This window comes from Astyanax mexicanus, chromosome 23 (assembly GCF_023375975.1).
Source record: "Astyanax mexicanus isolate ESR-SI-001 chromosome 23, AstMex3_surface, whole genome shotgun sequence".
NCBI lineage: Eukaryota > Metazoa > Chordata > Actinopteri > Characiformes > Acestrorhamphidae > Astyanax > Astyanax mexicanus.
In genome coordinates, this window is record NC_064430.1 from 10,851,443 (window position 1) to 10,868,215 (window position 16,773).

Here is a 16,773-nt window from a genome sequence, read left to right on the forward strand (position 1 = left end):
TCAATAAGAAATCTCTATTCTGAATGTTGTGTAGTTTAACAGTAGATTTAATCCCTGTCTGGGGAAACTGCACAATAGAGTATGGATGGCATTAGATGTTAACACTTGCATTGCACTGTAAGTATGGTTAAAATCTTTCAATAGTTTCAGTGCTTGTTACTACAGTTCATAATATAGCCAGTAGATGGCAACAATGCACTGATACTTTTATACTGTCTGAAATTAGTCCTGCGTATTAATAATAGGCCATTACACAAACTGAATGAAAAGTTTCCAGTCTGATAATGTAAAAGATATGTACCCTACTGACTGATGCTCAGGTAAGAATCGGTAATCTTACATATGTAGGATTATTTATCAACATTTCATTGTAATTTAAACGCTATTTTGCCTTGGATTGGCTTTTTTATATATATAATCTAATAACTTAAAGCACTCCGACATTTGTGATTTCTTCCACATCTTAAAATGTTTTAAAATGCATGGAGGGCAAAATAAAATATAGTATGTTAAATAATTGCTTTGTAATGTAATGTAATGTTTATAACGTAAGAACTGAAATTTTTCATTTCATTTCATTTTTATAGTTCTATTTTTTATATAGATTATTCTGGGTTTTTTTTTTTAGACAGGAAAATATTTACAGCTCTGGAAAAAAGAGACCACTTAAAAATGATAAAAAAAAAAAAAAAATTCAAGAGGAAGATTGATTATCACAATCCATCAAACCAAGCTGAATTGCCTGAGTTTTTTGCACTGGGAGTGGCGTAAAATTATCCAGAAGCAGTGTGTAAGACTGGTGGAGGAGAACATGAACATGACGCATGAAACCCGTGATTAAAAAACAAGTATATTCCAAGAAAATATTGATTTCTGAACTATTAAAACTTTATGAATAGATAAATAATTTGTTTTCTTTGTATTATTTGAGGTCTGAAAGCTCTGCATCTTTTTTGTTATTTCAGCCATTTTTCATTTTCTGCAAATACATGCTCTAAATGACAATATTTTTATTTGGAATTTGGGAGAAATGTTGTCTGTAGTTTATAGAATAAAACAACAATGTTCATTTTACTCTAACATATACCTATAAATAGCCTGCATTAACATTAAAGTATAAAAGTAAAATTTAGCTGTTCATATCCAGAACTATTTGAGAATATTCTACCACACTGTGTATGTATATAGCGAGTTATCCCTGAGCGCTGTGAGTTTAGTCCTTGTCCCTTCTCTAACACACCTGATTGAACACAGCTGCTAATTAGCAGGCCTCTTGTGAGTTGACTCAGGGCCAGCAGGATTAATGTTGTACAGAATAAACATGTCCAGTGCAGGAAATCACACCGGCTCTATTAAAGTCATGTCTGCAGATCTGTAGAGTGCTGTAGGAATACTGCTGAACATGACTCAAATGTGTTAGGGCAGAGGACACAAGACTCAAGTGGAAGTGTAATGAGCAATTTAATTCTTAACCCAAAAGAATACATCGCCCATGGTTGCGTATGTATCGCTACAGTACTATCTGTCCTTCACTTTAACTTTAACTTTAAAGAACCTAAGTGACATACGTACTGTATACTGAACATCCTGAGAGCATCGATACAGGACAGGGTATGGAAAAAAGTGTATATTTTGTTTCTACACGTCTGCTCTAACCATTCAAATGCTTTAATTAAATGTTTTACTTTCCATGTAACTAGTTCTGACACCATTTCTAAAAAAAAAAAAAAAAAAAAACTTTTAAATACCAGTTATAAAATTGTAATTTGCATTTACAGCCATGTGCCCACAGTAATATGACACAAATGAGCTGCTCACTGAAGTTATTATATGTAATATTGAATTTGGTATAAATATCTATACAAAATATAGTATACAGTGGGTAGAAGAGTCTAATAGAGTGGAGGACAGTGAGTGAATACAGTGTTTAAAAACTCCAGCAGCACTGCTGCATCTGATTCACTCACACATACCAGCACTCATTAATACTAATACCTGTTCTGTGGTGGTCTTGAGCATTGAAGAACAGGGTGAAAGGAGGATAATGCAGCAAAGAAAGCATCCAGATAAACAGATACAGGACTACAGTCTGTAATTATAAAGACACTAATGCCCAATCCCATTGAGTGTAACCCTTTTACTCAGAATAGTGTTTTAAGAGGAGGGGTTGAAATCTTCTCCTTAAGAATTGGGACGACCTCTCATGCACCCGAACAGATATTGATAATATAGCAGTGAAGCACTAAAGTTCAGCAACCTAGCTGCTGCTTAAATAGTTAACTTTAGGGTATTGTATGTCTTTAGAAAGGGTGGATGATGAAGCAATTAATTTTGATTGTAAATTCCTTAATTTCTCTGTGGTAAAGAGCTGAAATTAGCTTTTATTTTCTTGAATTTTTCTGTGCCACTTTAACTGCTACAGCCTCTGCTGTCTGTTGTACCATTTAAGGTGGAAAGGGGAAATTTAGGTAGCTAGCTAGCTATTGAAACAAACTACTACCAATGTTTATGCTTGTTTTTAAGAAACTACTGATTAAACTATGGTAATAAAGCTAGTGGTTATCATAAATATTAACAAGAAAAATACTCAAATTTGTGGGCTTCTTTGGTCGCTTGTGCCACCATCCTGCCAGTTATTCTCTTAACCCTCTGCGGATCAGTTTAAAGGGACATGTACCCCTAATACTTACCCCCAACCTACCCATCCAGCCCTGACAAGTATTAGGACATGCGCAAGTGCAAAACAGAGGGGTAGGGCTAAGTGGTAGGGCCAAGGGGTGAAGAAAAAAGATTAGGCCTTAGTGTCTATATGATCAGTGAAGCTTTAAAAAAAAAAAAAAGCGAGTGGTCATAATGTTATGCTTGATTGGTATATGTTGCCATGAGCACAGAGTGTTGCTCTGTTACCATGTCATGACATGCAAGATTAAAGTTAAATCTCAACCTGTGTTGCCTGGCAAGTAAATGACAATAAGACCACAGTAATCACAGTCAACAAAGCCCTGTAAACTGAGATCACAGAGACATACAGTACTTAAATTCCCAGAACTTATACATGTCGTATGAGACGTCCAGTCTGTTGTCATAGGAAACATCGTCTATAGTTCCACAACAGTCCTGGAACGAAACTGCTGGGACAGATCTTAAAGCCGTTATACCTCCACACGTCCTCCGGCGGACACCAGCAGCTGATCATAAGCGACAAAAAAACTGATTAAAAAAAGTTTGGAGAAGTCGTTCAAACCCGATTAGCTACTTAGCTACAATTTTTTGGAGCCTTGCTCACATCAATCACAGCCGCACCGGTTTCTTTGGACAAGTGTCTACTGGGTCCTAACGATGGGGTGTAGCTCGAGTCGAGGAATGGAGGTTGTGGATGCTACCAAGCAGCCCAAAGACAGGCCCGGATCAGCCAGCTCCAAGTCATCAGACGAGGGAGATGAAAAGAATTCGAGGAAAGGAAAGCAAGAAAAAGCTAAAGGGAAAGAGAAAGATGACAAGAACTGATGAACCCCTCCATCTTCAATCCATCTGCTCACGTTTCAGCATATTTTAAGGTAAGGCTGTCAAAGTTTCAAGGTTTAGTTCCAGTCATGGATTGAGAATGCTCTCATAAATACTGGAAATAGGTTTAGGCCTGTCACATTAATTAAATAAAATAATTAAATCAATTTATTGTGTACAATATAATAATATATAGACTTGACCTCAATAATTTTAGCTGACCTTGATTGTATTGTTATTAATTCTAATGTAAAAACTATTGTAAATCATTTGGATTAACTGTTTGGAGAGGCATAAATTGTGGTGGTCCTATTTTAGGGTCTACAAAACAGACTGCAAAAAATAAATTTAGTTATAAGAGTGAATAACTGTGGGACTAATGAGCCATGACATCAAGTTTATTAAAAAAAAAAAAACAGTGATTTACTTTTATGTATTTAGGATATTTAAAAATATTTGTATTTTAATTCCATATCTGAATATTCGTTTTAGAACTAACAATTCACAGCACTATAAAAAGGGTAAAATTGCACTATTATTTTAAGTGTGTATTTGGGTGAATAGCTAATTTGCAGAATAATATTTGGGGACTCCAGGTTTCCCTTGTATTGTTTTAGTTACTACTGGAGTTGTGCTGTTTAATTCTGATGTACTGTTTAATTGTGAGACACTGATGTGATCTGTCTGTGTTGTTTACAGTCTCCAGCTCGGTCTCCTCCCCTGTAGAAGATTCCAGATCCACTCTCCCGCTCTGATCATCTACTCTGATACTCTACTCACATATTCATCTGAAATCACTCAACTGATACCACCTAATCATACAACAGCACTTCATGCCTCATTATCCAACTTTAATCATGTATTTGTCAAATAATTAAATGAACTAAAATAAATGCCAACTAAAATAAATGAAGCTGTTCTTTATTGGTGAATATAGTTATTTTATTTTATTTATATTGGATGGCGTGGTAGTGGTGTCTAAGTTGAATGAATATAATGAGAATATAATTGTAAGCACAGTGGCAATACATATACTTCATTCATATAATTAGTAAATATCTATATGAACAATGTACATTATTGTTCAGTACAAATATAATAATATAATAAAGAGGATAAATAAAAACATAATATTGAATATATTTAACATTAACAATATGTAGTCATACTGATTAGTAAACTTAATCATATTTTACTAAATAATATTCATATGTAATTCATTTTATAATACTAATAGTAAAATAAATAATTTTAATTTTTCCTTTTTTTTGCATGTGTAAACTATGAACATGGTGAGCATTTAACATTGTTATACTCATAGCTTTAAACATTACTATTAAATTGTACCCTATTAATAAGATGAATTCATACATAAACATACAATAGTATATTACTCATATTAATACTGTAGTAATAAATAACTAGTATAAATATTTTTGTTCCTACTATTGTGTCAAATCCTGATGAGAGCAGTCCTGTTGAGAGCCACTTCCATCATAATGTTTTTGATTGTCTTTGCAACTGCACTCGAGGATACTTTCATACTTCATACATAAGTATTAAATTAATTTTAGTTCAGTAGTTTTTGCCATAATATGAATTACAACATTACTCAAATAGAGCTATTTATTGTAAATTAACTTTTGACGAATTCTGCACAGCTGTTAACTGAATCCTGAATTCCAGGTGACTCTACCCCATAAAGCTGACTGAGAAAATCCAGCAGAGATGTGCAAAACTGTCATCTAAGCAAGAGGTGCTACTTTGAAGAATCTAAAATATAAAACATTCGTTTGTTTAAGACATTTTGGTTCACTAAATAATTCCATATGTTTTTCTTCATAGTTTGAATGACTTTAGTATTAATTTACAATACAGAACATTTTTTAATATTCTTAATATTAAGAGATTTAACTTTAATCTGCATTACTGCATCAGTCCACCAGGTGTCTCCCTCTCCCTGCAGGAACACCACTGGGGGGCAGCAGTGTCCCGCCACAGTGCTGCATATGCCCCTCTGCTCCGCTCCATTTGCTGAGAACATTAAATGTGATGGAAATGCGTGTTTCAGGTTTATTAGTGCAGATTGGATGGAGCTGGAGGGGAGCAGCGGTCCTGCACAGAGCCCTATCACACACCCCCATCAGGCAGACAGTGGGAAATTACCGCAGAAAAAAGATCACCATTACACAAATGGAAGCTCTGATTGAATAACGTGTTTGAGAAGATAAATGAAAAGCACTTTGTCGGGGAGGGAGGGGGGAAACGTTGCGGTAAATAGCTTTTTAATTTCAGAAACAAGATGAAAGGAAGGCTGATTTTTCTGCTGCATTTGGCTATTGATTAGTGTGGCCACACCTGCTGAGCGAGCACGCTTTATTAGCTCATTATCAGCTAATTAATATGCAAGCATAAAATGCCAATTACCTCTGTGGCAGAGTGAGATGTTGATGTGTTAATGGCAGGATTGATGGCGTCCTGTGGGCCTGAGGCTTCTGACTGTATCTTTTAATTGTGGTCTGAGAAATTTGGGAGGTTGTGTCGCAATTGTGCAGCTACTAGTTACTAGTGCTAACTAGTTTTTAGGTACCGGTATTTTCTACTTAAAACATTTGTTTCGATTAATAAGAAGCCTAGTCTTAGTCACAGCATTCTGAATGTAGATTTTCTATTGAAAGGAAAATATAGTGTATGACAATGCTGAATTCCTGTCCGCTAAAGGTTTAAAATGATTAGCGGCTCTAACTTACAGTGAAAGGTAAATAAAACATGTTCTTAAAAAACATTTTACTTGGAAATATTTAGAGGAGGTGGCCCACAGGGGCCGACTACACATTGACGGTGAGTGTCATTCACAACAGGACACACCCAGTTTGCAAACTGATGGTGCCAGAAGCCAGGTGGGGATTATCTACCCTATTTTTTTACACTATAATGCGCAATGGATTATAAGGCGCACTATCAATAAGAGTCTATTTTCTAATCTATTTTCATACATATGGCTCACTGGATTATAAAACACATTATTTTTAAAGTTAAACGAGCGCTGAATGTTAATCTATACAGATTTCTCTTCTGAAAACTGTTTATTTGGGTGAGAAATGCACTTCTGTTTATTTACAGTAAACTTAGATTTCCAGATTTCCACTAAGGCTAGCCAGACAGCGCTACACTGAGGAACCCTGAGTGTTTTGGTAAGCCAGGGTAATGTTAGCTAACGGTTCGTCCTACGTAGCTTGTTGTAATACAGAAAACATGAAGGCAACAGTCTGATATACTTACCTCACCTCTGAATGGTGCTTAGCACGGTTAGCGGGTAATGCTAATGCTGCTCCAGCAGTGCTAACTGGTCTTAGCAGCAGGCTACAGGCCGAAAATACTCACGTCTGAACGGCAAAAGAGCTAACATATAGCACGGTTAGCAGCTAAAGCTAAAACTGCTCCAGTCTTGAGTCTCGGTGCGGGGGAACAAAATTCTAGAACTAAACTTTAACTATGTACTTCAGCCGAGTAGGTTTGCTGCTCCTTACAACCTGACTGGTAAAATTCATACATAAAGCTCAACAATTTTTTTGGAGGAAAATTAAATGATTTTAAGTGCGCCTTATAGTGCAAAACATTTGCTAATAACTCACAGTATTAAATAAACGCATCTACTCTTATAAATTGATAATTTGCGTGATGTTAACTCATTTTATAATACCCTTTACTCGAAATGATTTAGCTGTTTGAAACTGTAAGTTAGTATAGAGTCTATACTGAGTCAGAAGTTTATACATAAGTAAATCTAAAAGAAAGCTTTTTAAAGGTTGTAGATAAAAGAAAAAGTTGTTAGGCTCAACTTAAAACCTAAAAATCCTCCATGTTGAATCTACTTAAAATCCAAGTAAATCCAGCAAATTATTTTTCCGTATAAAGTTGAGTTTACTCAAACATCCAAGATACATACTTAAAACCCATAGTTTCTTGGAGAGAGCAAGACTTTAAAGCGCCACTAGGAAGGATTGAGATTTTGTGCTCGTGGGCTCCCCCTACAGTTGTAGAGTGTAATAAATGTTTCAGGCAGATTAGTTTCTCTTTCTCGTTTTCTGGCTTTTACAGACATATCCAGTCTCTTTCCAGCTTCTGCCAGAGTGTCTGTATGTTAGTTTTTAAACAATGAACCAGTAGTCCTTGTAGAACTGTTAGAACTAAAGGTCGGAAAGCAGGTCGCAGTTCTCGCGAGCGTTGGTCGCGGTCGCCTCGGAAAACTTACAGAGTCTGGTTTGAGCTCAGAGGAGCTCCGGCACAGACACGAGAGCACCGCTATTCCTCCTATTACACCTCAATGCAGTGCTGCAGTGAGTTTCAAGCTGTAATTTTACTTCTTTAAAAAGATCAAAAATCAAGAAAATCCTACTTAGTGCTGCTTTAAGTAGTAAAATAAATAAATAATGAAAAAATGGCAGTTTATCATACATTAGTTTTCGTTTATTATACATAACATAGCAAGTAATTATATTTTGACATAATTGTATATTTTTAAATAAAATATACAATAATTAATTATAATTACTTTGTGTACAGCTTTTGAGTATGAATGCTTCTGATTATTCTATCCTTTAATAAAGTTCGTAATACAGTATGTCAACCATGCATCTTTGTCACAAAGCCATTTATTCAAATTTCTTAGTATCCAAATCATAGTTTACTTTTATTTTTGCTTATTAAAACAAATGCTAAAAGGAATATAAATGATTATTCCTATTTAATTTCATATTTTAAACATGTTAAATACTGTATATGAAGTGCACTGAGTGAGCTGCAGATTAACTTACAGAGAATTAGTGGCTTAGTACATTATTATTTTGTGCTCTAACCTACCTGCTAACCCACATACTATTAAGATATACAGTACAGTATACAGTATACACTTTATAGTATTATATATTGTGTAGTACGCAATTGGGATGCAGCCTCAAACTAAGGAATTGCTTTGACTGAATAACGCACACCATTTACACTGAGACCAACCAGCCAGCCGAGCCTGAAATGATGGACTTGACATGAGTCCATATCCATCCCCTGTTATCTCTTTAAAGATCCACTGCTGCTTCTGCCTCCTTCACGCTGGGAGAGTCAGAGATTATGCTGCGTACTATTAGAGCTGCTTGCTGTAGTAGATGAGGCTATTTTATCATCTTATTTCTGCTGGGTATATGCTTAGGAGGGAGGGGGCCTGCTGGGAAATTGTGTGTAGTTTGATGGAAGGGATTTGTTGAGGTGTGGTAATTTTCTTTGTTCTGCCCTTTAGTCTCAGCTTTAATAACCGTTAAGCTGTTAAATTAGCTATTAAATACTCGCACCGTCTCTCGCTGGGTTTCCGTCACTCCGTCGACTAGCGGTTGGTCCTCCTTTACGACGGGCTTGTAGTAAATATACAGATAAATGGAACAGTTCAGAGCAGGCCGAGGGGAGCAGGTGTGTCAGTGTGGCTCTCCTTTCCACTGTCATTATATTTATAAGGCCACATTCACAATGACAGGCCTGTTTTTCTGTTCTGTCCAGGGTCAGTGTTATGTGAAAGCCTGGAGATAGGCTAAATGTGTGCTAGATCATTCTGAGTTCCTGGAAGTTCCTGAATATTGTGTTTAATTATAGCTGTGCTCCACCCACAAATACAATTTAAAGGAGCATTCAGTAAGAAATGAGAGCGAGCGTGTGAAATAGCTACAGCAGTCCAAATTCAAGATGCAAAGCTCACTCGGGTTGCCAAGTTGAGGAGGCTGAATCTACACAATCCAATACAAGACAAGTTCACCAACGATGAATCAGCAAATCAGCTAATGAATATGTGTGGAGTGTTTTTATAGTTTGCACATTATAAACCAGCTCATGTGAACATTATCTGTAGTTATTGAAGAGTAACTGTTTATTACACTTTGGGTGTATTGACAAATATCTTTCAGTTATGTTTACTTATCTTGGTATCTATAATTACATAATCATTGTGTGAAACCTTGTATTTTATATGCATTAACCAATACTCACCTTACATTTGATCATTTTCACTCACAGTGTATTTTACACGCATTTATATAGAAGATTAACCAATAATCACAATATATTCTTTACATATATAGTAAAACATTGTTTGGTCAGGCATGTGACTAACACAGACTTTATTATGACAAATTAACCCACACGATACTTAAGGCGTTTACTAACACATAGGGTCTATTGTATGGCGGTCTAACCACGCGCCACTAACACATTAACATATAACATATGAGATCTATTGTGAGACTTGTGTAGCTCATGCTTGAAGCATTTCGTTTACTGCATGTCTTTGACTAACGACCATCAATCATCAGCTAGTGCACTCTGGATGAACTAAATTGATACAAAGGAGGCTTCAGGACGAACAGTGTGGCCTTTCTCTCTGTGCGTGCAAAGTCCTTCACCTACCAAAGCGGGAGGACGCACGCGCATAGGGAGGGCAGCACTGTCTAATTACTGGAACAATATCACACTGTCTGACTGGACCCAGTCAATTCTTAAAACAATACCACACTGTCCGGCTGGACACAATCAAGGCCAAACACTAGTGGTCCGGTCAGACCTGTGAAACTTGAACACTAACACGTGAAAATATGCATACTAACATGAGATGATTTTAGCAACGCCTCATCAGCAGGTTTCACGTCATTTGGGGTATAAACATGGAGTCAGATCAGAGGGGGGTCAGAACTTTTACTGGGGCGGCTGTTAACTGTCTTGTATGTATTGGTTCTCCTGAATTCAGTAATAAATACTTGGTTTGCTTTCAACTTCACTCCACCTGCCTACGACTCTCTATCAAACGAACACGTAGGGGAGTTGTACCCCGGACGAGAGGTGGGGGTTAACCCACCTTTCATCTTCTTTTCTACAACATTATCTAACCTAGCTTTATGCACCGCTAGCTGCATTAGTCTAGGCCAAGCCTGTTATACTGGAAAAATCCCACTGCTCCAAAAATACACACCCTAGAGTTGGAGTTACTACTTTACAGGTCCTAGTAATATACTACTTAGCAGATAACATACACATCTACATTTGAGTAGCCTACTGTTTTATCTTGTTGCAGCCTGATCTAGATCTCAGCTATGACCTGTAAAGACTACACAGGTGCCGCTGGTAGGAGAGACAGAAACTTTTAAACTCACTGCCAATATTTAATTTTTACTCTTTTTTTATTCCTTCTGCGGTCACTGAGCTTTTTTGAGACATGCTGAGGCTTTTAGGCTGTTTAGCAGCTAAGGTTTTAGTTGAACCAGCCCGCCTGCTAGCTTCCATGCTGCAGCACTGCTCGCTTGCTGTTGTGTATTGGCAACCTCGGGGGTGGAGTTAGTGTTGGGGAATGAGCAGCAGGTGGAGTCAGAGGCCAATACATAAAAACAGTTACCATGACGCCCTGCACAGACAAATAGGAACGTCTTGGCTGAAGTGCTGCTGACTAGAGCTGCCAATGCTTTAACTCAGCATGTGTTAGCACACTTGGCTTGATACCATGTCTCATTTGAACCCTTACCCCTTGTTTCTGAGTCACACACACACACTTCCCCTTGGAACTAAGTTATACAGGGAAGTGGAAAACCTGATATGTCACTAGACTTGGACCCAGTACTAATTATCACAGGGATATATGTGGGAGTGGCAGAGCTAAATGTGGCCCAGATCACTCTACCTGACCAAAAAGTTATCTTTATGTTCTGGAAAAAACAGGTGGCTATGCCCCTGTGGCTAGAATTATAAGCCTGTTAGGAGCAAGCGCTGTATTTCGGGATGCAGGGGGTGAATCTGACAAAAGTTTGTACTCGTTATCATGTTTCACTGCAAATCAAGTCCATTTCACATCAGATTTATTTTTTAACTATCATCAAGGAGAAAACTAGCTAGTTTGCTTTGAATCTTTTTTGAGGGCTGGGTATGTAATTTTGTTTTCACACTAGATTTATTCTCTTTACATTTCTTAATATTGTGGTTACACTGACAATCAGATTTATAGATGTATTAGAAAATATACACTAAATAAAAACATTATATATATATTTTTTTTATTTACATATACATCATTTGTATATGTACATTATTTCATGAGATAATTCACTGTAATTCATGCTGAATTACATTTAATTTAATATATTCAGTATAGTCTGTTGATTTTCAGTCCCTCCCACCTGTCAGACCAAATCTGCTTGTACAGCCTGGCAACCGTTGCTATGAAAGCCAGCTTTCAAGCCAACAGCATACATTATAAAACAGATAGAGAGACAAAACTGAGAAAGGCAAAACGATGCTGGAATATTAGACAAAGAGACACGAGGCTGCAGAGTAAAAGGATTTCAGTTACTTTGTGTGTGTACCTGTGTAAGCTGTGTCCATGCATGGCATGTGCTAGTCATGTGTGAGTGTGTGTGTGTGTGTGTGTGTTTGTATATATCTCAAGGTGAGTGTGAGTGAATGCGTCTCTTTGGCAGCTGCTGTGTAATCATGTGAAAGCTGGTGGAGCAAAAGAGAGCCGCCAGCCCGGCAGGTGCACCTATTCATCTCGCAGATTTGTTTTGCCTGAGAGCAGCCTGGCAGAAGTCTGTTCAAAGCAAATGGAGAAAAATGGGAAAACGTATTCTAAATGTCATTCATTCAGCCGCCATGTCACTCTGACCTTAAAGAATCATCTCTCCCTTTTGTAAATGTGGATCCTGCAAAATACCACATTTTGATAAGAGATGGAGACTGCACGAAAGGCAAGCTGTGAGTGTGTGTGTGTGTCTTGAGGGCATGTCAGGTTGAGTGTACCTGTATTGGCACCATGTGTAATTTAACAAACCAAGATCATGTGTTCCTTTTATTGTTGTTCTCTACACTTTAGGTCTGTTGTACAAAGCACATTCTATTAGTTTTAGACGCATATTAAATACAGCTCTGAAAAAAGTAAGAGACCATTTCAGTTTCTAAACCAGTTTCTATAATTTTGCTATTTATAGGTATATTTTTTAATAAAAAAAAAATCATTTCCGACCTCAAACAATGCACAGAAAACAAGTTCATATTCATAAAGTTTTAAGAGTTCAAAAATCAATATTTGGTGGAAAGGTTTTTTAATCACAGTTTTTATGCATGTTCTCCTCCACCAGTCTTACACACTGCTTTTGGATAGCTTGATGCCACTCCTGGTGCAAAAATTCAAGCAGTTCAGCTTGGTTTGATGGCTTGTGATCATCCATCACAAGCTATGTGTACAGCATTATATTGGTGAAGAATTTTATGTTGATTTATTTGCATCTTTATCACTCAGTCACAAGTCTCAAGTTGATCTACTTCACTACTGTACTTAAGTACCAAAATGCTGTATCTGTACCTACTGGAGATATTTTTTTTCTCCTACTTCCACCTTTACTTCAATGCATATTTTCCATGTGTTTAATTAAAACTTTCACTCAGATATTTTATGTGCTGCATCGTTACTGGTTTTAAATAAAAAAAAAAAATTAGCAATCATTCCAAACCTGGTTTATATTCAGTATATTCAGGTAGTCAGCTGACCTCATTCTTTCAGCACATTCTATTGCTGAACCTAGACCTGACCAACTGCAGCAACCCCACATCATTTGCTTAGTTATATCTTAGTTAAATTCAGGTGACGACTTTTTTCTTTATTTGTTTTTTTTGAACAGGCAGTATAACTATTGTGCATGTAGCAGACAATTAGGATGCGTGCCATGTCTAAAATAGCTCTACAAAAACAATATTCAGGACATCTTCTTTGGAGTATGAGGAGGAACTATTTATTCTTTGCTCTTTATGCTTTTATATGGTTCTTGACGCGTCACGTTCCTATGTGGAAACCGTTGCTTTACTAAAGAACCAGAGAAACCCTCTTCTGTTTTCTGTCTTCTGAGTGCTGATTTGCTAGAGACAAAGCCTGATAATACAGTACACAGTGTGTGTATGTGTGTGTGTGTGTGTGTGTGTGTGTGTGTGTGTGTGAGAGAGCTGAAAAGGGGTTGGATTTGGTGGGGGGATAATAATTCTGTGTACATGTTTTTTTTTTATACATACAAGATAACAGGTTAATTTACAATTGGCCTTGGCAGGACCTAGCCAATTCTAAATTAATTATTGTGTGCACACAGTACTGTGTTTGTGTGTGTGTTCACGAGTGTGTTCAGTGCATCACCACAGTAAAACAGCACTCTCTGCTGCTGCACTAGAGAGAAAGGGGAGGGGAGGGGGGTATAGAGAAAGAACATGCTGTACAGTCATTAAAGCTTTTCCATATTTACTCCCTTGATGGAGGGGAACAACATTAATGGCCTTCTCTAAAAGGAATCAAGTGCTTAGCCAGTACATTAGCTGCAATTACACTAAAATATCTCCTGGGCCAGAGATCTCGGGCTTCACATGCCGTATCTATCGAGAGGCTGTTTTGACATGCAGTGGGGACACTGACATGAGAGGACCCAGAGCGGCCTGATTTTCTCCCTCATCTCGTGAAGAAGAGCGCGAGCGGTTTTAGCGAAGAGAGAGAGAGAAAGAGAGAGAGAGAGAGAGAAATCCATTATAGGCCAATCATAAATTTCTCTGGTCATTGCATTATGCAGAGATGAAAGAACTGAAGGAGAGCTGCGCGGACCAGCCGTGATTGGATTGGAGGGGTTTTTAAAAACACGACCACGAGTCAGATTCCCTCCATTATAGCAAACAGGCCTCTTGTAAGATATCAAATAGCATTGAAAGAAGCAGTGTTAAATAGCAGGAGGTAGAAAAGGGATTTTTATATTCCTCAGTAAATGAAACTCGACCTGTTATTACCATTGCGGTATCTCTCGTCGCGGACCTGCGACGGCATTAACATCATCGTGCCCGCCGGTGTGGATGCGCATGCGCAGAGAAGCAGCAGAGCACTGAGTTTGCAGGCAAATGATGCTAGCATGGCATGACAGCTTGTTATCAACTACAGCCACTGAAGAGCGCAGACATCATGATCATGAAAATCAGCCCTGGAGCAAAAACTGACATTCTTTACACACACACACACACACACACACACTCCATTTCTTTCTCTTTCTTTCTCTTTCTCTCTCTCAGTGTCTTTGCTTTGTATTTCTTTCTATTCTTTCTTCAGGTCTTACTCTTTGTTCCCATCTTTTATCTTACTCTGTATTTTTTTTCTTCCGGTTACTGTCATTTCCTGTCTGCCTTTACTTTATTTCTTTCTGTTTCTTGTTTCCTTTTTGTTTTCTGGTGTCTACATTATTATGTCCAAAATTAAACAAAATGATGAACGTACCAATAGGAATGCTCCAAAATGTATCATTAAACATTCTGATGCATTAAATTGTTTTTCTCTCAATGTTACTATTACAATATATTTGTGATTATCCTGCACAGTTGAGAAAATCATCTTCTGTTTTTTTTAGATGGTCGAAGGTGGTCAAAAAGCTGCTCTTCCAGCTTTCATATGATTTTATTTGAGTTTAGTTGTTTTAAGCTGGTAGAGATGTTTGACCATGTTAGTCAAGGTGATCAGAATGGTGGACTACACTGCCAAAAACCCACTGGAAAAACTAGTCAAAATATATAAAACTGTTTATAGTCGTATATGCTTATATTAAGCAAACTAATCTGCCAATATGGAAAGCAAATTCATATTATGAATAAAAAAAGCATATTCTTAGTATGACTTCTTAAAATAAGCAAATGCAATATTTCAAAACTTAAATAAAGTAAAATCACGAATAAATCTTACATTTAGACACCCCCTCTCCATTATTGATCGGTACGCACATTTTTATATAAAAGATTTCTTAAAATAAGCAATCACAAAGTCCCAAAATGAGTGAAGCAAGACCTAAATCAAACAATATCACATATGTTTTTGGCTTAAACTTGGACAACAAGAATAAAAAAAACTTTGTGATTTTTATTTAGCTTAAATTACTTACAGATATTAAAGTAAGACTGATTAAGACCCTTATTTCTAAAATAAATTAAATAACCTAACATTTACAATGCTTTCTTGTTTGAATTGTTAAAATGTATTTTTTTTTGCAGTGTGTGCACTTTTCACGTGTTAAGGCAGGAGACGCGTTGGCATTTTTACTTTAGGTACAAATTTTGATTTGTTTTTTTTTTCTGTAACATTTAGAAAATATGACGTTTTGTTCCAACCTGTTTTTCCATCCATAAATGTCTGTGAAACATAAAACGATGGGAAAAGATGGGGCGATACCGATCATAACACCTTTGATTTCTCTTATCTTTCTTATGCACTCCTGCTTTTTACAGTCTCATGAGATTTCTGATATCTCCTAGCCTACAAACAGCCTGGGAATAGCAGCGATACACACAGCCTGACCTTGACATGTCTCTGTATTACACACTTATTACACACTTTCCCTTGCTCTTTACTCCCAGCCTGGAATGTTTTGTTCAGGTCTTCTAGAAGCTTTTTTACTCACGCTGGCTTTGCTAAGAGGTTTTCAGAGCTATTTAGCTCAGTGTGTTCCCCTAGCTGAATAGTGCTTTCAGTGAAATGGACGATCATGAATGCTGTTTTTCTGATAGTGCTGTTTTTTACTCAGGCTGTTGTGCCATTCATATAAGCACTGAGCCAAAACACTCTGTTCTGCAGGTAGAGGTTTTAAAGGAAAAATACACACATACACACATCATCAAAAACATAACTGCTCCCAGAAGGAATCAAACGATGTGATGCTTGGTGGGTTGTCAGAGTTTGAGAGGGGTCACCCCAGCATCACAAAGGAACTAGGGGACCTACATAAACAAAGTGTCCAACATGTGCAAGACTGACCTAACATCCACAATTGCGGACATTTAGCGAGAAGTGATGCCCTCCATGAGTCATTCCGTTAGTGCCAGCACCACTGGCAGATGGCTGCAAGGCAGAGGACTTTGTGTGTTACAGGTCCCAAGCTTTTTACCTTTACGATGACTGCCCTTAACACCACCACAACATCGGCACTTGTGAAGTGAGTCAGAATGGCAGCAGGTCATCTTTACGTCTTTAAGTCCCGCATTTTATCTTGGTGAAGGCGACCAAGGAATACATGTGGTGGAGTCACTGTAATCAGCGCTAAAATGAATGTTGGTTTGGTGTCACATAGCACATAACCAGAGGGCCTAATGTGTCACAGTGTGGGGTATAGTTTTGTCTAATGCCAGATAACCTTTGCTTTCTTCATTACAGGCACTTGTACAGGTATTGATTGTTGAGCCAACTAA

General features: G+C 37.3%; 1 long non-coding RNA gene across 1 annotated transcript; it reads left to right on the forward strand.

Moving 5' to 3' along the window:
* The first annotated feature begins 2,538 nt into the window (after positions 1–2,538).
* On the forward strand, positions 2,539–4,413 carry LOC111191607 (uncharacterized). Its single transcript, XR_002649570.2, has 2 exons — positions 2,539–3,557; positions 4,204–4,413. It is a non-coding gene; the product is annotated as an uncharacterized LOC111191607 (long non-coding RNA).
* The last annotated feature ends 12,360 nt before the right edge of the window (positions 4,414–16,773 follow it).